Raw genomic sequence first — 25,014 nt, forward strand, 5'->3', positions numbered from 1 at the left:
ATGATTGCACCACTGCACTCCAACCTAGGTAAAAGAGCACAACCCTGTCTCTTTTAAAAAAATAAAATAATAAAATAAAATAAAAAGGCCAGGCATGGTGGCTCACGCCTGTAATCCCAGCACTTTGGGAGGCCGAGGTGGAAGAATCACCTGAGGTCGGGAGTTCGAGACCAGCCTGACCAACATGGAAAAACCCCGTCTCTACTAAAAATACAAAATTAGCCAGGTATGGTGGCGTATGCCTGTAATCCCAGCTATTCAGGAGGCTGAGGCAGGAGAATTGCTTGAACCCAGGAGGCAGAGGTTGCGGTGAGCTGAGATCGTGCCACTACACTCCAGCCTGGGCAACAAGAGCAAAACTCTGTCTCAAAAAAAAAAAAGAAAAAGAAGAAAGTGGCAGTGATGGAAGAACCTCTCTTCCAAGCCTCAAGCTCTCTCCTTAGCATCAAACACATTTCCAATTATCTATCAGCCACCTCTGCACCCCATCATGGGCACCTCAGAAAACTCCAATTCTCCATAGCCAAAAACTAATTATTCCCCTACACCAAAATCTTCTGATTTCTGATGATGTCAGCCACTTCAATTTGGCTTCCCAAAGCAGAAACATCAATGTAATCTTCAATCACATGCGACTAATTAACAAGACCTATGGTACATTTTACCCCAACATCTGTTCCCTCCTCTCCCATTCTCACTGCCCATGTCTGTGGTCAGACCTAATCTCTAAAATGGTCTCCCAAACTTCCGGTCTCTCTTCCACACAACTACAGGGATCTTCCTAAAACACAGTGATCAAGCCACAGGCTTCCTTGTAAACCTCAGACGTCTCTCCCACTGCCTAAATGATAAAAGTCTCAACTCCTCACATGGCATTCATGGCCTTTCTGGATCTGGCCCTGATTATAGCACCCTCACCAGCCCCTCATCCTCTCCATGTATTTTTCACCCTAACCAGACCAAACTCAACATGCGGCTTCCTTTGGCTGGAATCCTTCACCCCAAGGCCACCAAGGGCCCATTTTCAATCTTTTTTTGTTTTTGTTTTTTTTGAAACCGAGTCTCGCTCCCAAAGTGCTGGCATTACAGGCATGAGCCACCGCACCCGGCCCATTTTCAATCTTCAAAGCCCAACTCTCATGCAATTTTTGTTAAGCCTTCCTCAATTAATACCCAGTCTGTTATGTTTATTTTCTTTATAATGGCTACCTTCTAAAATGGGGTTGAAGCAGCTTACGAATTACACACACAATTCAACTAGATTTTTTTTTTTTTTTTTTTTTTTTTTGAGAGAGATTGAGGAGAGACTATCAGGGCAAAGATAAGACAAAGTCAAAAGAGATCAAAGCTAGGTGGTAAAGGAGCATTCAAAACCTGTGTCATGGCCGGGCGCAGTGGCTCACACTTATAATCCTAACCCCTTGGGAGGCCGAGGTGGGTGGATCACCTGAGGTCAGGAGTTCAAGACCAGCCTGGCCAACATGGTGAAACCCCATCTCTACTAAAACTACAAAAATTAGCTGGGCGTGGTGATGGGTGCCTGTAATCTCAGCTACTCGGGAGGCTGAGACAAGAGACTTGCTTGAACCCAAGAGGTGGAGACTGCAGTGAGCTGAGATCATGCCACTGCACTCCAGCCTGGACGACAGAGCGAGACTCTGTCTCAAAAAACAAACAAACAAACAAACAAAAAAACCCCACAAAACAAAAACCTGTGTCATAATGTCTCATACTTATCTTGTTAGATATAGATTGGCCCTGAGTTCCCACTGGCTCAGAATGAGTTACTCTTCTATGAGCTCGCTGCCAGTTGTACATGACTGTACTGTAACACTTCCCATATTTTTTTTTTCAATTTGCTCTTTGCGTCCATCTCCCACACTGGACTGGGAAATTCCTAGGCAATACATAATTTCTGACTCATCGCTGTATCCCCAGAATGTAACATATGACTCAGCACGCGACTGGTGCTCAGCAGACATTTGTTGAATGGATGTTATCACGGACAGGGAAAACGGCACTAGTGCTTGTTGAACTGCACGCCAGGTATGTGAAAAAACATTATTTTATCCTCACAAAAAATGTACAAAGCTAAGAAATGGCAGAGCTAGGATTCAAACCCCAAACACTCTATCTCTCCAAAGCAATTGCTCTTCCAACTATGCATGGTGTTCCCTACCTTCACCATCGCTACATACCCACCTACTCTCTGCTTCAATGCCTGGTTAAAAACAAAACAAAACACCCTTCTCCCAGAATTCTTTCCTACTCACTCAGGACAGGAGTGCCTGAGTCCAGCCCTTGATCTTCCACAATACGTTAAGTAACAAATCATCACAAACCGGGAGAGGAGAGGGTGCCCCCCTTGGTAGCTGAGAACTGAACAGCCTGTTGGGTATTCTGCAGATGGTGGGGTGAAGTCCTCAGCTCCTCCTTCTCCTGCCTTTCCCCATAGGTGCAGTGCCTGGGCCCTTCCTGCCTCACTTCCTTCTTCAGGATCCAAAGCCTTTTTAGTCCTCCCCATTCTAAACTGAAACCCAAAATAATCTCCTCAGGCCCATTACTTCTCTAACCCAATGAATGGTGTTGAAAATGCTCTCCTCCACTATATCAGTGAGACTTTTGTATTTTAAGCATCTCATCAACCATTAGGGCTGGCAAGCATCCCCGTGCCCTGAAACAAGAATTCTGTGAGAAGGGATAATGGCATGTTAGGAGGCCCAACCACCCCACCCTCCATCAATCTGAATATTTTTGTCCTTGCCTGGGAGTAAAAAGAGACATCCTATAACATCCCTCCCCACCTCCTGACCCAGCAGCCTTCGTCCCCCATCCCGGGTCTCCAAGGGAGGGCTGAAATCTGGCCCAGCAATCCTGGTCCAGAATTCTGCAGGGGAGGGATGGTGAACCCTGGTACCTTCCTCTACATCTTCTTCCAGGACTTTAGAATCCTTCTTCTCCCCTCTAGTCCATCCCATGTCTCTCTCTGGCCCCAGACTTCCACAGCCGTCCTCAATCCTAACTCATAAACTATGTTTTTGAATTAGTATTCAGCAATTTCCTTGGAATACAACCATGTTCTCTGACATGCTGAAAGGCACACTCTCTGGCCTTGATATTATCCTACCTCCAGTTTTAAATGTGTGACAAATATATCCCTGCATCCTACAACTACTCTCCTCGATACTGCAGGAACGTCTGTAATCTTAAATGTTATCACACCTAATACCCAATCTCCTGAATCGGAATAGGGAGACTAAATTTTTCACTGTTTAGTACTCCTAAATAAAGATTATTCATGCAATTTACAGTAACTACCTCACAGCGCCAGTGTGATGATTCAATGATAATTCATGCCAACTGTTCAGTACCTTGGGCCTGGTACATAGAAAGTGCTCAAAATTTAGCTGTTATCATTTATATACATTATCTTTCACAATAGCACCTGAGGGTAGATATAATACCACTCCCCCCCGACCCCTGCCTCTAATTTACAGAAACAGTAGCCCCGGCTCCGAGTAAAGGAGCTTTCCCAAGGTCAGTCGAGCAAGGATGTGATGCTTGGCCTTCATCCTGCAAGTGAGGGACCCCTCCCGTTACACTCTGGACGGGCGGGGCACTGGGGGTCTTAAAGGAGCCAAGTATGGAAAAGCGCCGAGCACAGTGATCAGCACACAGTGGGGACGCCGGGATGGGAAGACTGCGGTATTGCGGGTCATCAGGATTCCCCCCAAGGAGCTCCCCCAGCCCGGGAGTCCAGAGCCCACCCCACTCCCTGCCATGGGCGCGCCACTGAGTCCCCCGGAGGCCCGCGCCCCGGGGCTTTGTAGGCAGCAGGCCGGCCCTACTCACCGAGTCCCATCGCGGCGCGCGGAGGCGGCCGCCTGGCGCCCAGCCTGCAAGGCAGGGGTCGCAGCGGCTCGGCCCGAAAACCCGCCATGCCGGCCCCCGGCCCCTGCACGCCCGGCCCGCGCCCCCGACCCGCGCCCCCGCCCCCGCCCCCGCCCCGCTGCTGCCCGCCCGGAAGGGGAGCCCCCTACCTGCAGCGGCGGCGCGGCGGCCGCGGCGACCGGGGGAGGGGCCGGCGAGGCGCGAGCGCGGGCGGCCTGGGCTCCTCTGGCAAGCAGGGCGGCCAGGAGGGCCGCGGGCTCCCGAGCGCCGGGCGGCGGCGGCGCGCCCCCGGCCGGCCAGGCCCCGCCGCGCGCGCCGCGGCCACAAAGCCCGGACGCCGCCGCCCCCTCGCGGACCGCCCGCCGCTTGCCGGTCCGTAGGCGCCGCCGAGGACAGCGGGAGCGCGGCCCCGCGCCAGTCCCCACTTCCCCGAGCTGCGGCCGCCGGCCTCCCGGGGACTGGGGCGGGGCGCGGGGTGCCCCCCGCCCACCTGCCCGTCCGCACCGACCCCGCTCCTGACATCCTCGGGCTGAAGTCCCCGTACTGATTTAGTTGCCTTTTCCCCCCACCTTTGCAGAGGCGCTCCTGAAGGGGCCCGAAAAACTGTTTTATTTCTATTAACAACAGAAGAATACATTTGTCACACGGGAGTCGGCGGCCATGGGCACGAGTTAGTTCAGTCCAGGTCCCTCGACTGAAATAGGCCCTTTTCTTTTAGGGCTCCTTGATACTTGGGACAGCCAATCTCCATATGCTGAGTTTATCACAGACTTCTGTTAATTTGCGGAATGTGCCTCCCCCAGGACAGCGACTGTGCTCACTGGAGCCCAGGACCTCTCTTGGACACTGTGCTGACTCAGTTGGAATTAATGCGTGTGTAAATGCATGCACAACGGCTCAAACTGTCGTGACAAGCCACCCTTTGCCCCTTCCGCAAACAGAGTTGGCTGAATGTTTCTTTTGCCCTGGATCCATTGGGAAGATTCCAAGCCCAGAGAAAGGCAGAGAGGGCTTTTTAACTTTTTTTTTTTTTTTTTTTTTTTTTTGAGGTGAAATTCACAAGACATAAACCATTTAAAAGCGAACGATTCAGTGGCATTTATTACATTCATAATGTTGAGCAACCACTACTTCTATCTAGTTCTGAAACATGGATCACTCCATTAAGCAGTAATTCCCCAGTCCCTCCTTCCTCCAGACCCTGGCAACCACTCAGCTATTTTCTGTCCCTGTGAGTTTACTTTTTCTGGATATTTCATATAAATGGAACCATACAATATGCGGCCTTTTGTGTCGTTTCTTTGACTTAGCCTGTATTTAAGATTCACCCATGTTGAGGCGTGCATCAGTACTTCATTCGTTTTTATGACTGATTAATATCCCATTGTATGTGTATATTACAATTTGTTTATTCATTCATCCCTTGATAGATATTTGGGTTATTTCCACCTTTTGGCCATTGTGAATAGTGCTGCTCTGAACATGCCTGTACACATATTTCAGTACCTGTTCCCAGTTCTTTTGGATACATACCTAGGAGTGGACTTTCTAGGTCATAGGGTAATTCTATGTTTAACTTTTCCAGGAACTGCCAAAAAGTTTTCCACAGCAGCTGAATGAATCATTTTACATTTCCACCAGCAATGTTTGAGGGTTCCAAGTTTCCACAACCTTGCCAACACTTGCAATTTTCCGTTTTGTGTTTTACTCCTTGAACATTTTTGAGACTGTTGCTTGCCCTCCCAACTCCCACTATCCATAGCCCTAAAATAAAAGCTGATCTAGGTCTTCACTATGTTCAAAGAATCACGCAACCCTTTCTTTCCTCAAAAAACAAACCGGGACAGAAACGCCAATAAAAATAAAGACCTTAAGCTAAGAGCTATACTGGTCCTCATTCTTTATTTCTTTTCTTTTCTTTCTTTCTTTTTTTTTTTTTTTTTTTTTTTTTTTTGAGACAGAGTCACACTCTCGCCCAGGCTGGAGTGCAATGGTGCAATCTCGGCTCACTGCAACCTCTGCCTCCTGGGTTCAAGCAATTCTCCTGCCTCAGCCTCCTGAGTAGATGGGACTATAGGCATGTGCCACCACGCCCAGATAACTTTTGTAATTTTAGTAGAGACAAGGTTTTGCCATGTTGGCCAGGCTGGTCTCAAACTCCTGACCTCAAGTAGTCCACCCACCTCAGCCTCCCAAAGTGCTGGGATTACAGGTGTCTCATTCATTATTTTAATAATAATTTGTCTGATGGCCAGGAGGCCTTGAAATTGTCCAGAGAGCCTGGAAACTAAAATTATGCCAGGGGAGTTGCTACAACGTACTAGCAAACAAACTATGATACCACACTGAAAGCCAAGGCTGTACATCATTTCCACTTGTTTTCCACTTAGTGCCATGTTATAAGTCTATGAAGATTCCCATCTTAAATGCAGATACAGTCAAGGGAAAACTATTGGGGTGTGAAATTAGAAGGTCAATTCAGATTGGAAATTTGATTGATAAAGTGATACAGTGTGGAAAAAGCACTAGATAAACGTGAACTAAGCTCCTGAATCTCAGTTTTCTCATTTCTAAGATGGGAATATGATGCCTACCTGCCTGGGTAGATAAAAGCTTCTAGTCTTAACTTCAACAAATGGTCAGTGTTATTTTATTGATTTAAATAATGATGATTGTGGCTCATGCCTGTAATCCCAGCACTTTGGGGGGCTGAAGCATGTGGATAGCTTGAGCCTAGGAGTTGAAGACCAGCCTGGGCAATGTGGCAAAACCCCATCTCTACCAAAAATACAAAAATTAGCCAGTCTCATAACCTGGTCTCAAAATAAATAAATAAACAGATAAAAATTTAAAAATAAAAAATTTAATGCTGTAATAAATAAATAAATAATGGTGATTGACATGAGCCACATGTAGAAGTGCTGCTAAGGAGAAGTGGGAAACTCATATTTAGTCATGCGTCTCTCCTCAAATTAAGAGAGCAGACTATCTTAAAAACTAATGTGGCAGGGTAACTACTCAGGCCTTCAATGTGGTGGCTGCCTTCCCAGCTCTCTCCTTGATCCCTGACTTAGTTCTGCGTGCTACCTTGGACAACTTCTCTCCTCTTCCTCCTCCTCCTCCTCCTCCTCCTCCTCCTCCTCCTCCTCCTCTTCTTCTCCTCCTCCTCCTCCTCTTCTTCTTCTTCACTTTGGATCACTTACATCAAATTAAATAGGTTTCTTGAAAACACATAGAAAACACTCAATAAATGTGAGCTATTTTATCAATAATAAAGCAATTATAGTTTCTTTGTAGAAAGTGTTAACAGAAGGTCAGCGTCTACACAGAGTCTAGGAAAAGAAAACCACAAAGAACTCATCCATGTGACTTGTCCCTTTTTTAAATACTGGAGGGTCCCTTCAGGAGATCCCGCGATGGAGATGAGTGATGCATTGCACTCCACAGGTTGCTGAGACTAGCTCTACATATGGTATCTTTTTTGCTAGGATCCAGGCTCACCAAGCAGTCTTGATATAGCAGTTGATTTCAATGACTTTTTTTTTTTTCCTTTTTTATTCCTTTTAGAGACAGGGTCTTGCTCTGTCACCAAGGTCAGAATGCAGGTTGTGATCATAGCTCACTGCAGCCTCAAATTCCTGGGCTCAAATGATCCTCCCACCTCAGCCTCCCTAGTAGCTGACACTACAGGAGCATACCACCATGCCCAACTCATTTTTTAAATTTTTGTTTTTGTAGAGAGGGGGGTTTTTTGTTGTCCAGGCTGGTCTTGAACTTCTAAGCTTCAAGTAATCCTCCTACCTTGGGCTTCCAAAGTGCTGAAATTACAGGCATGAGCCACTGCACCCAGCCTGGTTTCAACAAAATTTGCTTTGCTTTGCTTTGCCTTGCCTTGCCTTGCCTTGCCCTGCCCTGCCCTGCCGTGCCCTGCCATGCCTTGCCTTGCCTTTTTTTTTCTTTTCTTTTCTCAAGACAGAGTCTTGCTCTGTCACCCAGGCTAGAGTGCAATGGTGTGATCTCAGCTCACCGCAACCTCTGCCTCCTGGGTTTAAGCAATTCTCCTGCCTCAGCCTCCTGAGTAGCTGGGATTACAGGCCACCACACCCAGCTAATTTTTTGTACTTTTAGTAGAGACGGGGTTTCACCATGTTGCCCAGGCTGGTCTCGAACTCCTGACCTCATGATCTGCCCGCCTTGGCCTCCCAATGTGTTGGGATTACGGGCGTGAGCCAACGCACCCTGCAGGACAAAATTTTCTTAAATGAGGGAAGATGCCCTGAACATCCAACTCCGAATACTCTATAGTTCTGTGATGAAAGTACAGATCTCTTTGAAAATTAATCCATTGGTGTTTAGCTTATCTATCTGTCTGTTATGATTTTAACTGGCAAATCCAGTCTCCCCAAAGTCTAATTATGTATGGATATTAGAGGCTTTTTTCATCAGGCTCTTTTGGTGGCAAGGAACAGAGACTCATCCAAACTTGCTACAGGAGAAGGCTGTTTATTGAATCTTAGGTGTTGAAAGATAGGAACCCAAATTGAGAAGGACTTTAAGGAACTTAAAAGCCACTGAGGGCTTCGTGCAGTGGCTTACGCCTATAATCCCCACACTTTGGGAGGCAGAGGCAGGTGGATCTCTTGACCCCAGGAGTTTGAGACCAGACTGGGCAACATAGCAAAATCCCGTCTTGACAAAAAATACAAACATGAGCTAGGCGTGGTGGGAGGCTGAGGTGGGAGGCTGAGGTGGGAGGATCATCTGAGCCCAGGGAGGTGGAGACTGCAGTTAGCTGTGATTGTGCCACAGTACTTCAGCCTGGGCCACAGAAACAGGCCCTTTTTCAAAAAGAAAAAGAAAAAAAAAAAGCCACTGGAAACAGATTTTCCTCTCTCTCTCATTTGAAGTTAGTGTGTCTTTCTACGTCTCTGCCTCTCCAACTTTCTTTTTATCTCAGTTTTTTTTTTTTTTTTTTAGACGGAGTCTCACTATTTTGCCCAGGCTGGAGTGCAGTGGCATGGTCTCGACTCACTGCAACCTCCGCTCCCAGGTTCAAGCCATTCTCCTTCCTCAGCCTCCCAAGTAGCTGGGACTATGGGCATGTGCCACCATGCCCAGAAAATTTTTGTATTTTTAGTAGAGACGGGCTTTCACCATGTTGATCAGGCTGGTCTCAAACTCCTGACCTTAGATCCACCTGCCTTGGCCTCTCAAAGTGCTGGGATTACAGGTGTGAGCCACTGCGCCCAGCTATTTCTCAGTCTTTTTGTATTGTTATACCGCTCTCCCTCTGCTTACTGATGCTGTACTTGGTCATCATAGACACTGCAGCCCAAGGTCAACAAGGAAACCTCCTCCTTGTCTCTTGGTTCATATTTACCCAGACAAAACCTATGGGCTCAATCCATCGTTTCAAGCTGGGACACAAGATGGCAATCTATGAATTGACTAGTTTCAGATTAGAAGTCCACTTCCAATCCAATCAGCTGTTATGGGATGGAGGGGCACTATCTATCACCTGGTACTATCACCTGGTACGAAAATAGCCACCTGGTACAAACAAGGGTTGTAAGTGAGGGTATTCGCCAGAAGTTGGCATGGGTAGGTAACTACATTGAAACCATTCTATTAATATGACCATATTTTCTGAGCCAAAAATTAGGATAAGTAATATAAAATGTATTTGGGATCCACTCTCTGATGGTAGAGGCAGTATGAATGATGCAGTTCAGGTGCTAAAATATTGCAATTTCTCAAGTATTTTGATAGCTAATGAGAATAATGAAACAAGATCTTTGAAATTGAGACTTTCCTGGAAAATCTGTTACTATAAAATGGTAGGTGGCCTGCCAGGTGCAGTGGCTCACGCCTGTAATCCCAGCACTTTGGGAGGCCGAAGTGGGCGGATCACTTGAGGTCAGGAGTTCAAGACCAGAGTGGCCAACATGGTGAAACCCTGTCTCTACTAAAAATACAAAAATTAGCCAGGCGTGTTGGTGCGTGCCTGTAGTCCCAGATACTCAAGAGGCTGAGGCAGGGGAATTGCTTAAACCCGGAAGGCAGAGGTTGCAGTGAGCCCAGATCATGCCACTGCACTTCAGCTAGGCTACAGACCGAGACTTTGTCTCAAAAAGAAAAGTAAGTGATCTTATAAAGCAGAGTACCTACATCACAGAATTGTTGAGAGGACGAAATGAATTTATAGATGTAAATCAATTTGATGTTTTCTATATAAATATTAACTATTATCATCACATATTGGAGAACTGGATACTATTTGATCTTTTGATCTGTGCTGACCCCACCAAGGTGCAGTTATCCTGTTAGGCAATTTCTGACTGCCAATCTGTCTTTTTGCAGATTTCTCTTAAATACATCAAACAACAGCCAAGCAGAAGGATAGCTTTTAGGAAGCTTCAGGAAGTAGCAGTGATGCGCTCTATGATCTTACCAATACACACATAGAGTTGATTTTCTATCTCAACATCCCCTTCCATAAGATGGAAACTATTCTTCAGATTGCCAGATATACCCAAATATCTTTTATAATAAATGGTTATTGAGAGAAATGGAAATACCTCAGCCTGCAGAATCCAGCTGTTCAGGGAGCAAATGAGAGGAGGAGCTTGGAGCACTGAATAAGAGGCTACAGTTAGAACTGTTGAGAAGCCCAAAAGCCAGAGCCGAAAAGCAACCTAGAGGAGTGGCGGGCCAGGAAGTTGTGGGGGACAGAGTCAGAATGAAATCCAGGCTGCATGAAAATTCCAGGACTCCTACATTTCAAATATCTACACCCCATCTTTTCCTGAGGGCCACTTTGTCGATTTTAAAATGGCTAGACTTACAAGGTAGTGCCACTGGACTTGCTGGTGCCAAAACAATATGATGTTGAGGTGGTTTTGGTGCACATATTCCAAGTCTGTAATACATGGACTCTGAAGTTTTTGTTTGTTTGTTTTTCTTTCCTTTCCTTTTCTTTTCTTTTTTTTTCTTTTTTGAGACAGAGTCTTGCCCTGTCACCCAGGCTAGAGTGCAGTGGCGTGATCTTGGCTCACTCCAAGATCCTTCAAGGTGGAGGAGGCAACCTCCACCTCCCAGGTTCAAGAGATTCTCCTGCCTCAGTCTCCCAAGTAGCTGGGATTACAGGCGCATGCTACCACGCCCAGTGAATTTTTGTATTTGTAGTAGAGACGGGGTTTCACCATCTTGGCCAGGCTGGTCTCAAACTCCTGATCTTGTGATCCACCCGCCTCAGCCTCCCAAAGTGCTGGAATTACAGACGTGAGCCACTGCGCTCAGCCTCTGAAGCTTTTACTACTTGTTTTTGGAGTACTTGATTACTCTAAATAATTGGTACCTCGGTGTATAATTACTTATTGCCATACAGCAAATTACTCTAATATTTAGAGGCTTAACTCAACCAACATTTATTATCTCACAGGCTCTGAAGATCAGGAAGTAGCTTAACTAAACAGTTATGCCTCGAGGTCTCTCCTAAGGTAGCCAACAAGATGTCACCTGGGGTAAGAGTCATTTGAAGTCTTGCCTGGGGTTGGAGAATAGACTTCCATGGTGGCTCCACACACACAGAGCTGTCAAGTTACTGCTGGTTTTTGGTAAGAGGGCTCAGTTGCTCTCCATCTGTCTGTTGCTGAATTAGAAACTTGAGTGAAAAGATGAGGGTAGTAGCGACTAATGTTGAAACAGCTGTGAGGGATCAAAAGCAAACTTTGTTTTTCAGACGTCAATCATCCGCGTGAGCTTCCCCATAGACTGTTTGAATAACCTCACAAAGGGGTGACTGTCTTTCCCCATAGCAAAGTATTCATAGACATATTCTAAAACCTCCTCCACACCAGATGCAGCAACTTTGTACCATGTCAGGTTGGCTAAGCTAACCTGGTACTGTTTCCCAGAATTCTGTTCCTTGTATAGTTCTGGCTTAGCCATGAACCTAAGAGACATTCTGGGTGAGATTTGGAAGGTGGAGATTTGGAAGCTGGAGACGTGTCTTTTACACTCTGAAGGTCTTCCTGGGCAGTAGGCAGTGGGACATCGTGTCATGATAACTGGCTAACCTTATGCCATGGGGCAGCACTGGGTCTTACAGCTCCTTTAGCTTCCCTGAGTCCTGACTCATGATGAAAGCACGAGTGTCAAGGTTAGAGTTGGTGAGAGACAGAGGCAGGTTCTAGTGTTCCTTGTGGGCCACAGTTTGTCCTCGCAGGTTTTAGTTTGTCCTTCACCTTGTCCATATTCAGTTTCCTTCCCGTCTGTCAATCTGGCCGACCTACAGCGACTTCAGGTTCAGCATTAGACTCAGAGGCAACAGCAGCCTGCACAGATTGCCACCACTGCTGATGCAAACCCGTGTTACTTTCTATAAATTTGCTTGAAACTGTTCTTTATTTCTAGAGCCGTTCTGCCACGAAGAGGCTGTGAATCCTTGGGGAAGAGGATTGATGTCTGAAAAACAAAGAGTTTGGTTTTGATCCCTAACAGCTGTTTCAACATCAGTTGCTACTACCCTCATCTTTTCACTCAAATTTCTAATTCAGCCATTGAAATTCTCGGTGTCTTTTCTAGAAAAAGACTTGCCTGTGATTACCAAGAGCCATGTTCATTGCAGCTTTGATTATGGACAATAGAGGAAGGCAGGAGGAAGGGAGAGAGAAAAGAGGGAGGGAGGGAGAGAGATGGAGAAGGAAAGCAAGAAAGAGAGAGAAAGAAAGCAAGGAGAGAGAGAGATAAACATTGAAAACAACTTAAAGTTCATCAACAGAAAAATGCATCAATAAGCTGAAGCATTTCATAAGACTGATAAAGCATTGCATTGATGTACATTTTTGTTGGTTTGATGATTTTTGGTTTGGTTTGGTTTGGGCAAGCCATTTTGACTCCACAGTTTTAAACCTGGTAAACATTTTAGTCCTGGGCACATTCCCACACAAGGACATGTTGGACTTTTATTTATTTATTTATTAGAGACAGGGTATCGCTCTGTTACCCAGGATGGAGTACAGTGGCATATGGCATGATCATAGCTCACTGAAGCCTCAAACTCTTAGGCTCAAGCCTCTCAAGTAGCTGGGACTGCAGGAGAGTACCACTGAGCTTAGCTAATTTAAAAAAAAAATTTAGAGATGGGGTCTTGCTATGTTGCCCAGGCTGGTATCAAACTCCTGGTCTCAAGCAATCCTCCTACCTTGGCCTCCCAATCTTCCTGCCTTTGCCTCTCAAAGTGTTGGGATTACAGTCATAAGTCACGGTGCCTGACCAGCGAAGGACGTTTTAATTTAACCTATTGTTCTTAACTCTACCACAAAATGAGCAATTAGTATATATAGACAAAGCTAAAAAAGCAAGAGACCAATGGAGGATGACAAGATGATGTTATTCTTCTGGAGCATCTGAAAGTGTTTGCTTACAGTGTTTTCATAAGTTAAGAATTAAATATATAAATATAAACTATCAGTATTGTGTCCAATTTATAATAAATATTTCTGGTAGAAAGAATTAATCCAAAATAAAATTGACAATGGCTAAAACTGCACATGGTAAATGTGCAATTTGACAAGTTGATTCTAAAATTTATCTCCAAGAGAAAATATTCAAGAATAGTGAAGAAATTTTGCAAAAGATTCAAGATGGCACTCATTCTATTAGATAGTATCCTACAAACTTATAGAAATTAAATCTGCATGTCTCTATACAAGATTAGACAATTAAACTCAAAGAATAAAATAAAGCCCGGAAAAGACTTGGACATGTAGAAATATCATACATTTAGACCACAGAGGAAAAGACTGATCAGTCCGCAAATGGAGTTGAGATAATGAATTACCTGTTTACAGAGAAATAACATTCCTACTCTGCATCACATAAAAAGAAAGATTCCAGATGCATTTTAAAGCTGCATGTAAAAAACATTAGCTAGGTATTAAAATAAAATACAGCACTTCTTTGTGTTATCAGAAAAGGAAATACAGACAGCAGATCCTTGAATAACGTGTCTTTCAACATCGTTTTCTTCTAATTTTGATGAGAAAAAAATGTGTTTTCTTATGTGCTGTTTTGCTGAAAGTTACAGTTTCCAAGGGCCTATTGACAACATTAAGTGAGGACTTACTGTACTTTCTTATGTAAAATACTAAAAGCAAAGCCATACAGGACAAGGTTCATAAATATAACTATGTAAAAATTCATTTCTATACACATAGTGCCCAGATACTGATTTCTAATACCATTCTCCAATAAAAGGGACCAGGATTATTTGAAAAAATGGCTGATTCAAGGGCTAGGGTAGGAAATACATAAGATAAACATTGTGCATTTTGTAATGTTAGAAAGTAAGGAAGAGCTGGCTGGGTGCATTGGCTCACGCCTGTAATCCCAGCACTTTGGGAGGCCGAGGCGGTTGGATCACCTGAGGTCAGGAGTTCGAGACTAGCATGGTCAACATGGTGAAGCCCCGTCTCTATTAAAAGTACAAAAATTATCCAGGCATGGTGGCAGGGCTTGTAATCCCAGCTACTTGGGAGACTGAGGCAGGAGAATTGATTGAACCCAGGAGGCAGAGGTTGCAGTGAGCCGAGATCACACCACTGCACTCCAGCCTGGGGTACAAGAGTGAGGCTTCATCTCAAACAAACAAACAAAAAAACAAAAACAAAAGTAAAGAAGAGCTAAAATATTTATTTTATATTAGCTCTTCTAATAGATAAAAGAGATGTGTTGAAGGGACACAGGAGTTAACTGAAGGTAGTCCCAATGGCCAAAACTAGAACCATTTGAGCAACAAAAGAAAGTAGCACTGAATTCGTTGTTTTGTTTTGTTTTGTTTTTGGAGACAGTTTCACTCTCGTTGCCCAGGCTGGAGTGCAGTGGTGTGCTTTCGGCTCACTGCCACCTCCGCCTGCTGGATTCAAGAGATTCTCCTGCCTCAGCCTCCCAAGTAGCTGGGATTACAGGTGTGCACCACCACACCCAGCTAATTTTTGAATTTTCAGTAGAGACAGGGTTTCACTGTGTTGGCCAGGCTGGTCTGGAACTCCTGACCTTGTGATCCACCTGCCTCAGCCTCCCAAAGTGCTGGGATTACAAGCATGAGCCACCGCACCTGGCTGAAGTAGCATTGAATTCTTAATGTAACTCAAAGTATACAATAAATAACCATGAGTCCATACTGTACAAATAAATGATCGAATAAATATATTAATTAATTAAATAATAGGGAAGAGTAAGCAAATCTTCCATGCAGAAGAATTCCAAAAAAAAGCTATTCCATCCTTAAGGTGATGGAGCATAACTCCCCACTCCTTAAGTATGGATTGTGCAGTGACTTCCTTTGAAAGGATACATTATAGAAAAGGGGGAAAAAAAGAGTAACTTTACCATGGAGAAATCTGACAAATGCTATTTCAGTCAGATGATCAAGGTTAGTACCACTAGTGACAAGTCATGTGAACTGTCTGTACCCTTGAAATGGTATGATCAGAGTGATACCACTTACCTCTTCGGGCTTCCGCCCCCAAACCCAAACTCCAGTCCAGTGATTAGAAAAACACCAAACAAATCCCAACTGAGAAACATTCTACAAAATACCTAATTAGTACTCCTGAAAACATCAAGGCTATCAAAAACAATAAAAGTCTAAGAAATTTTCACAACCAAGAGGGGCACAGAAGACATGATGATTACGTTTAATGTGCTATTTCAAATGGGACTGTCCAACAGAAAAAGGACATTAGGCAAAAATGAAGAAAATCTGAACAAAATATGGGCTTTAGTTAATAATAATGTATCAGTATTGGTTCATTGATTGTGACAAAGATACCATTCTAATGTAAGATATTAACAATAGAGAAACTAGGTGTGGGATATATAGGAGTACTCTGTTCTACACAGTTTTTCTGTAAATCTAAAACTACACAAAAATAAAAAGTTGATTTTTAAAAATTGGCTTATATGTTATAGACACCCTTAACAACACAAAAAGACAAAATCAAAACAATGAGGTACTATTTTCAGATACTAGATTCACCAAAATTTAAAACTGGTTGGAAAAAATGGGTTCTTTCGTGGAAGTGTACATTGATAGGACCTTTTTAAAGGGCAGTTTCTCTCAAAATGTTAAAATGTGTATTCCTAGGTATCTAGAGAACTACTACTTTCACATATGGAAAAAAGGGCATGCACAAGGGTTTCCTAAAGCATCACTAAAAAAAAAAAAAAAAAAAAAAAAAGTAAAACCTAACATCTATCCAAAAGGAAATGATTAAATAAGCTATGGAATAGTCATATTTAGAACACTGTATTTTGGCCAGGCGCGGTGGCTCACGCCTGTAATCCCAGCACATTGGGAGGCCGAGGCGGGCGGATTGTGAGGTCACGAGATCAAGACCATCCTGACTAACACAGTGAAACCCCGTCTCTACTAAAAATACAAAAAATTAGCCGGGCGAGGTGGCGGGGGCTTGTAGTCCCAGCTACTCGGGAGGTTGAGGCAGGAGAATGGCGTGAACCCCGGAGGCAGAGTTTGCAGTGAGCCGAGATCGCGTCACTGCACTCCAGTCTGGGTGACAGAGCGAGATTCGGTCTCCAAAAAATAAAAATAATAATAATAATAATTTAAAAAAACACCATATTTCATTGACTCGAGGATGTGACCCACTATAGCCTTCATTATTTTACACATCCAGAAATAAAAATGATCCTAATTAAGCTATGACACAAAGCTTTCTTGCCATTTATAATTTTTATTTTATACTTATTGAATAAGCTAATTAAGGCTTAAGACATATTTAATTCCATATAATCCTTATGCATAAATTAAAAGGATTCATGAAATAAATTGATTACCATATAGCTAAATCCTCTTTTCAGAGTCTGACCCTTCTGTATAATGTTTAGACTCAGAATCATCAATATGCCAGGCTGCTAACCTCCATTCTGCAAGTTCTGATGCCTACCCAGCAGGCAATGACAATTACATCACTATTGCTGCCTAGCTAGCTGTCAGCAACTGTAAGATGCATACCAATTTGAGAGACCATAAAATGTGAATTAAAAAGCGTGCCTTAGAAACGAGTATTTTGCAGCTGCTAAAGGAACTGAGGAATTGTAAATCATATTGCTAAGAAAAAATAGCAAGTTGCAAAAAATAATATGCAGTATAAGCACATTTATGGAAAAAAAGTAAAACAAACCTCTATGTTTGTGGGACATTCACTGAAAATCTGGCTACTAAAATTTTCTTCCTTTTTTTTTTTTTTTTTTTTTTTTTTTTTTAAGACAAAGTCTCTCTCTGTCTCCCAGGCTGGAGTGCAGTGGAGCGATGTCAGCTGGATGACAGGCACGCACCACCATGCCCGGCTAATTTTTTTGTATTTTTAATGGAGATGGGGTTTCACCATATTGGCTAAGTAGGTCTCAAACTCCTGACCTCAGGTGATCCATTCACTTTGGCCTCCCAAAGTGCTGGGATTACAGGCGTGAGCCACCACATCCGGCCTCAAATTTTCTATACTTGAAAATTCTATACTTTAGATACTTGAAATTACCTTTCAAGTATTTATACAATGGCACAATAAGGGGGACCTCACAGCTCCCCCTTATTGTGCTATTCTATATTTTGGACACTTGAAAAGTAACTTTCCTGTTAAGAGGTCACGTGATAAACTTCTTGTCAACGAGTAGTAGGCAGACATTCCCTTAGACTCCTTCTTTTGAATGAAAATATAAAACTTCACAAGAAGATGACTTTTGGCTTTTCTTATCTAATACATGTACACAATTCCTCGAGAAGCAGCAATCATCTTACGACCACAAGGACAAAAGTCACATGCAGGGAGTGGTGAACTGAAAGATAGAAGGACCCTAAGCGCCGGACGGCATTGTTGAGCTGAGCTGCCATGCACTCCCGCTGTGCGCTGCTTTCTCCTGGGCTTCTTTCCTTTCCTTTTCTTTATGTGGTAAAATATACATAAAATTTACCATTTTAACAATTTTTTTGTTTTGTTTTGGTTTGGAGGCGGAGTCTTGCTCTGTCGCCCAGGCTGGAGTGCAGTGGCGCTATCTCGGCTCACTGCAACCTCCGCCTCCCGCGTTCAAGCGATTCTCTTGCCTCAGCCTCCTGAGTAGCAGGGATTACAGGTGCGCACCACCACGCCCAGCTAATTTTTGTATTTTTAGTAGAGACAGGGTTTCACCACGTTGGTCAGACTGATTTCGAACTCCTGACCTCGTGATTCTCCCGCCTGGGTCTCCCAAAGTGCTAGGATTACAGGCCTGAGCCACTGCGCGCGGCCCATTTCAACCATTTTTAAGTGTACAGTTCAGTGGCATTAAGTGCATTCACATGGCTGTGCAACCATTTTCGCCATCCATCCAGACGTTTTCATCATCCTAAACTCTGCACTCGTTAAACACTAACTCCTCATTTCTGCCCTACCTTCAGCCTCAGGTAACCATTATTCTATGTTCTGTCTTTGTGTATAATATTTGACTATTCCAGATACTTCATGGAACTGGAATCATACAACATGTGTTCTTTTGTGTATGGTTTATTTCACTTAGCATAGTGTCTTCAAGGTTTATTCATGTTGCAACTTGCATCAGAAGTTCACTCCTTTTAAAGGTTGAATAAGATTCCGTATATACCACATTTTGTTTATCATTTATGCAGGGACATTTGGTTTGTTTCTCCTGGGCTTTTTTTTTGTTTTGTTTTGTTTTTTGTTTTTTTGTTTTTGTGACAGGGTTTTCCTCTTTTGCCCAGGCTGAAGGGCAGTGGCACGATCACGGTTCACTGAAGCCTCAGCCTCCCAGGCTCAAGCGATCCTCCAACCTCACGACAACGGTTAGAATAGCACTTGCCATTTACTGGGCTTTTTCTGTGTACCAGGCACTGAGCTAAGACCTTGATACATACGACGTCACAAAATCCCTGTGATGCACACAACTATAATCAACTCCATTTTATACAGGTAACGATTGAAACTTGGACAGATAACTTGCCCAAGGACACCCGTAGTCACACTAGACACTGGAATCTTGATCTGTCTTACTGCAAAGCACCAGTACTTGACCACTAACGTTAATTTAAAAAAAAAAAAAAAAGCAAATCAATAGACTTGATATGAGCAGTAAAAGACGCATCGTGTGTAAACTCAGGTCAGTCTCTGACGGGTTCTCTTTGAGTACTCCTCGGACACCCACTAAACGGCCCCAAGAGCACTAACCCCACAGAGCCCTAGCGGACTCCTGCTCAGATCCCTTCCGTGTTTTCCTTGTCACTGCAGTCTAAGCTTCGCGGGCTCCTCCCCTTCTTAGCCACTGGCTCCTCCTACGCAAGCGCACTGTGACCCGGAATTTGACCACCTTTCCGCGTGTCTCCCAGAGCGGCTGTGCGGCCGCCGCTGAGGGAGCGCCGAGCCGGGCGGGAGGGGCGGGGCCTCTGTGTAAGCCGCAGGGCTTCGCGGGCTTTGGGTTGCAGAATGAATGGCGTGACCCTTACTTGTCAAATGGAAGGAATCGCAAAAAGTTTCGATTGCCCAAGTGTTTCATCCATCCATCCATTTACTCCTGAAGTCTGTACAGTGTCAGTGACTGCTGTGTGCTGGCACCCACCTAGCACAAAGACTGTGCTCCCTGCGTACCCGCATTGGATAGATACAGCCGTTCATGCCGGAAAAGGGGACTAGGGGATGTGAAAGAGGTTCCTTGAACCTCCCTCCTTGCTCACAACCCTCACTTCCCTATCCTCTCACCCCCACCGCCAAAATTCATAGAGGAGATGTCTGCACCCAGCAGGAATGGCACCAGGTTGTCTCTAGGGTTACCATTCCATGCTCCTCTGTTCTCCTGAGGACCAGTACTTACCCTATCCGCATTCATCTCAGGGTCATGTAATGGCCTTTTTTTAAAAGTGTCAATGTACTCCTAAGACTGTATGATCTAGGAAGGTAGAGACAAGGTCTTGCTCACAACTGAGTCCCCTCACAGTTGAATACCCAGATCCTAACACGGAGTCTGGCCCAGGTAAGATTCAGATTTACCTCAAAATAAGATACATAAATGAGCAGTTCCTCTGTACAGTGGGCTATGCGATATATAGCATACAAAAATATGCTAAGTCCGCTTTCTAGGAGCTCACACTCTAGGAGGTTTGGGACGCTTTTCATAAGATAAGGTGAGGAAAGGGGGCACTCAACAAAGGAGCAAATAGCTAGGGATTGGGGACTGTCCAAGGCAGATCTTTGATCCTGACGCTGGTCCCCAGGGATAGAGAGAGAGAGAACAGGGAGGGGGAGGGAGGGAAAGAAAGGAAGAAAAGTAGTAATTTTGTTTTGCTTTCTTATTTGTATTTTTGTGCCAAACTATTTTTTTTCGATTATGTTTTATCAAAAGTTGAATAGTTTCTCACATCTGTAGCAACCTGGGCCATTATCGCATGATTTCCTCTTTCCTCAATATCTGCTTCATGTCAGTCCTCTACCCTCTCTCCCAGTTCTTCCTACCGACACCTACCACTTCTCTGATTGTTTAACAAGTGTTAAATTGTAGAAATGGTTTCCGTTCCCATTGTTCAGCTTCACACCACTTTATTTCTAGAATATACAGTCTTTAACTCATTAAGAAATAGCCAAACTGGTCCGGCGCAGTGGATCATGCCTGTAATCCCAGCATTTTGGGAGGCCGAGTCGGGCGAATCACGAGGTCAGGAGATGCAGACCATCCTGGCTAACACGGTGAAACTCCGTCTCTACTAAAAATACAAAAAATTAGCCGGGCTTGGTGGCGGGCGCCTGTAGTCCCAGCTACTCGGGAGGCTGAGGCAGGAGAATGGCGTGAACCGGGGAGGCGCAGCTTGCAGTGAGCCGAGACTGCGCCACTGCACTCCAGCCTGGGCGACAGAGCGAGACTCCGTCTCAAAAAAAAGAAAAAAAAAAGAAAAGAAAAAAAAAATAGCTAAACTATCTATCTATATACACTGTTGTATACTTTCCCAGTTCCAAAAAGCTTTTCATCCATCCAGTTTTGGTTTTTTTTTTTTTGAAATGGAGTCTCACTCTGTCACTCAGGCTGGAGTGCAGTGGCATGATCTCAGCTCACTGCAACCTCCTCCTCCCGAGTTCAAGCGATTCTCTTGCCTCAGACTCCTGAGCAGCTGGGATTACAGGCATGTGCCACCACACCCAGCTGATTTTTGTATTTTTAGTAGAAATGGGGTTTCACCATGTTGGCCAGGCTGGTCTCAAACTCCTGACCTCAGATGATCCACCTGCCTCGGCCTCCCGAAGTGCTGGGATTACAGGCGTGAACCACTATGCCTGGCTCCATCCACCCAGTTTTATAAGCAAGCAGAGTATTCTGGTAGATTCTTTGACACTATCCCCACCCTTACATTCCCATATCCAATATATTATCAATTTTTGTCAATTTTATGTTCCCCACATTTCTCAAACCTGTCTGTGTCACACCATCTCCACCAGCACCTTAATCCAAACTTTTACCTGGATTAATGCTATACCCACCTCAATTTCATTTTTGTTTGTCTGCCAAGCCATTCTCCCCAGAGCAGAATAATAATATTCTTAATATGCAAATCTAATCTGTCATCTGATCCTAACACCTGTCAATGATTTACTTTTGTTTCAAGGATAAAGGCCAAAATCCTTAGTGGGACCTACAAGATTGCCCTGCCAAAATCTTCACTCTATTTTACTTTGTTCTCTTCCCTTTGTCTTTCTGTCTTACCCACTGGGCTTCTTTCAGTTCCTTAAAAACACCCTTCTACCTCAGGGACTTTGCACATGCTATTCCCCCACTTCATGTATTATTTTCCTTGTTCTTCATATTCTTAGCACCTACACATCCTCTAGGTCTCAGATTTAACATCACTTCTTAAAGAGAAATTATCTCTGACTCTCAGATCAAGTCATTACAAAGATGAATTCTGCCAAGTAAGCGTGATCAAAGCAAAAGTGTGTGTTCAGGGCTCCATTTGCTCCTTCTGATGCACTCTTCACTTTTCTCTGCCATGCCTTATGGCCAAGGAGGCTGATCTGTGTGGACTACACCAATATCTCCCTGGCCTCCCTGGCCCTCAGAGCAAATGAGGGTGTCAAGGTGTTTATCCCCTGCACCTCCAAGCTGGGTCACTGCAGGCTGACTACTCCCTCAACCAAGTACCAGCTACAGCTTTTGTCAGGCAGCTGTCTCCATGGAGGTTCCTTTGTCTCCAAGTTCTAGGAACTGCTCCCTCCTCTTGCTCCTCCAGGCTACGGAGTGCCATCAACAGTGCTGTCACATACCACATTATTACTTCTGGTTCCCCTAATCACTGCCCACTCCTTTGTAAATAGTTCTTGTATTCAACACTTCTCAAATTACCCTCTTCCTATGTGCCATCTGTTTCCTCTGGGGACCCTGACTATGTGCCATCTGTTTCCTCTGGGGACATTGCCCTGAGGAATTTTTGGTGTAACTAAAGTTTACATCATTGGTATCAAACTTTTATTTATGGCCAACAAAAAAGGATTATCTAGTCCTTTATATTTATAAAATGGAATACTATATGGTTACTGAAAAAGCACATTTTTGAAAATAGAAACAGGAGAGAAATATGTTGAATTTGGCCTCAATTTTATTTTATTTAAAAAATCATAACTAATATGTGTCTATATTCAACAGATATGCTTCAAAATGTTAATAGTTGCTTTCAGAGTGGTAAGATTACTTTTTTGTGTGTAATTTTCTCTATTTTCCTGGTTTTCTGCAATAATATTACATTATTATGATAAAAATAAAGATATATATATCTATATATTATCTATATATCCATATATAGAGATATATATATAATATAAAATAACACACATGTTAAGACATTTTTAATTGATCCAATTATTCAAGTTATAAAATCCATTAATTAATTAAAGTATGAATTAAACAAGACAATGAAAGTATATTGCCTAGGACACTACTTGCACAAGGTGGACACTCAATATATCAATAACGATTTATCGTGACAAATGTTTTCCAAACTTCTCAGCTTTGTTAAAATACAGAGAACACAAATTAGACTTTTCTGGATGACCTGGGAATATTAATTATTATATTGTACTTTAATAGAATGCTCTGCGCTCATTTAATTCAATTCTTTCATTTAACATACCAAAAAAATCTGTAAAGTAGAATCATCCCCAGAGAGGTTAAGTGACTTCCCTGAGGTCATATACAGCTAATTAGTGCTCTCAGCTCATTTTTTTCTCTCTAAAGACTTCCTCCAAGATCTACTTCCTTTCCTCCAGAGAAATACTTCTTTTTCTATATTTGTCACTACCCGCAACTTATTTAATTCTATTGCAAACTTTTTTTTTTAGTAATTAACCCTATTTCTAATTCTGTAATACTACATTATATATATTTTTCCTTCTCTCTCCTTGTCTCAGTTCTATTTTGATTCTGGAAATAGATGTTATCAAGTGAAATGAATACTAATAATAGATAACAGTGAAAGAAAATAAAATAGATTCAGAATAAACTTAGATTTAAGAATGAGTTGTTGCAGGTAGCAACTATCTGAGGCTGGTGATGCGGTTGATAACAAGAATTTACCAAGGCAGGTTGGGCACTGTGGTTCACTCCTGTAATCCCTGCACTTTGGGAGGCCAAGGTGGGCAGATCAGTTGAGCTCAGGAGTTTGAAACCAGCCTGGCCAACATGGTGAAAACCCATCTCTACTAAAAATACAAAAATTAGCTGGGTGTGGTGGAACATGCTTGTAATTCCAGCTACTTGGGAGGCTGAGGAGGGAGGATCCCTTGAACCAGGCAGGTAGTGGTTGTAGTGAGCCGAGTTCATGCCAGTGCACTCTAGCCTGGGTGACAGAATAAGTGAGACTCAATCTCAAAAAAAAAAAAAAAAAAAGAATTTACCAAGGCAGTTTATGAGAGAAAGTAGTAAAAATGCATTGCAAGAAGGCAATGGGCAGATCAGCAACAGAGGAGCTGACTGCAAAGAGACAAAGGCTTGCTGGGGTTTTATAGGATGATGCTTGTGCTGGAGAGGGCTATGTGCAGTATTGATAATGCCTTGGTTGCAGTGAACTAACTTGCATTTTTCTGTCAGCTGAGGGACTGGTGATAGCTGGGTGCAGGAAGATTGTGAGTTATTTGCACAAGAGGGCTATGTGTCCTGGACCATGAAGAAAGGCAGACTCACAGTTTATCTGCTTTTTCTTTTTGCTTTGCCCTGCTCCCACCAGCCTGAATCATTTTCCTTAATTAGGACTCCACATGAATGCCATCAACTTTTAGAGCCAATTAACATGCCTTGTACTCCCCTTCAGAAATCACACAAATGCCTACCATCACCTTTCTCCACCTTATACTAACAGTACTTTGGTGAGGTATAATTTATGTATTAAAATGAATACATTTAAGTGTAAAGCTTGATAAATTTTGACAAATATATACACTGTGCAACCATCATCCAGATTAAGGTAAAGAAATTTCCTTAACTTCGGGAAACTCCCTTATGTCTCCTTCCTGTCATCTTGCCCCCAGGCCCCATGAGATATACCACTATTCTGATTTCTATCACCATGTCTTGGTTTTGTCTGTTCTTGACCTTCTTACAAGGAATCATGCAGTGTGTGCTCTTTCACTGTGTGTAGGAGCTGTTCATTTCTTTATATTGCCATATAGTATTCCACTGTGTGAATACACCTCAATTTATTTATCTGTTCTGTCAATAGACAATTGGGTTATTTCCAGTGTGGGCTATTATGAATAAAGCTACCATAAACATTCCTGCACAAGTCTTTTTTGGACATACAGTAAACTTTCTTAAAAAAACAGTAAAACATGAGGGGTTTCTTGCTTTTTTGTTGTTGTTGTTAGCTCATCAGCTATTGTTATTGTATTTTATATGTGGCCCAAGACAATTCTTCTTCTTCCAATGTGGCCCAGGGAAACCAAAAATGGGACACCCCTGGATATGCCTAGGAGCAGAATTGCTCCATTATGAGGTAAGTGCATGTTTCACTTTTTAAGAAACTGCCAAACAGTGGCTGGGCAAGGTGGCTCACACCTGTAATCCCAGCACTTTGGGAGG

At 43.5% G+C, this 25,014-nt stretch overlaps 1 protein-coding gene across 5 annotated transcripts in view; it reads right to left on the minus strand.

The window, feature by feature from the left end:
* MSANTD3 (Myb/SANT DNA binding domain containing 3) overlaps nucleotides 1–25,014 on the minus strand; it is a 110,301-nt gene that overhangs the window by 20,876 nt on the left and 64,411 nt on the right. For 3 of the 5 annotated variants that reach the window (XM_045372559.3, XM_065530996.2, XM_045372562.3), the window contains exon 1: nucleotides 4,041–4,145. The exons of the other annotated variants lie outside the window; for them this stretch is intronic. The gene's annotated coding sequence lies outside the window, so the exon portion shown is untranslated. Of the gene's footprint in view, nucleotides 1–4,040; nucleotides 4,146–25,014 lie in introns of those variants that run through there. 5 annotated transcript variants of the gene reach the window in all.

The sequence above is a fragment of the Macaca fascicularis genome, chromosome 15, assembly GCF_037993035.2.
Source record: "Macaca fascicularis isolate 582-1 chromosome 15, T2T-MFA8v1.1".
NCBI classification, from domain to species: domain Eukaryota; kingdom Metazoa; phylum Chordata; class Mammalia; order Primates; family Cercopithecidae; genus Macaca; species Macaca fascicularis.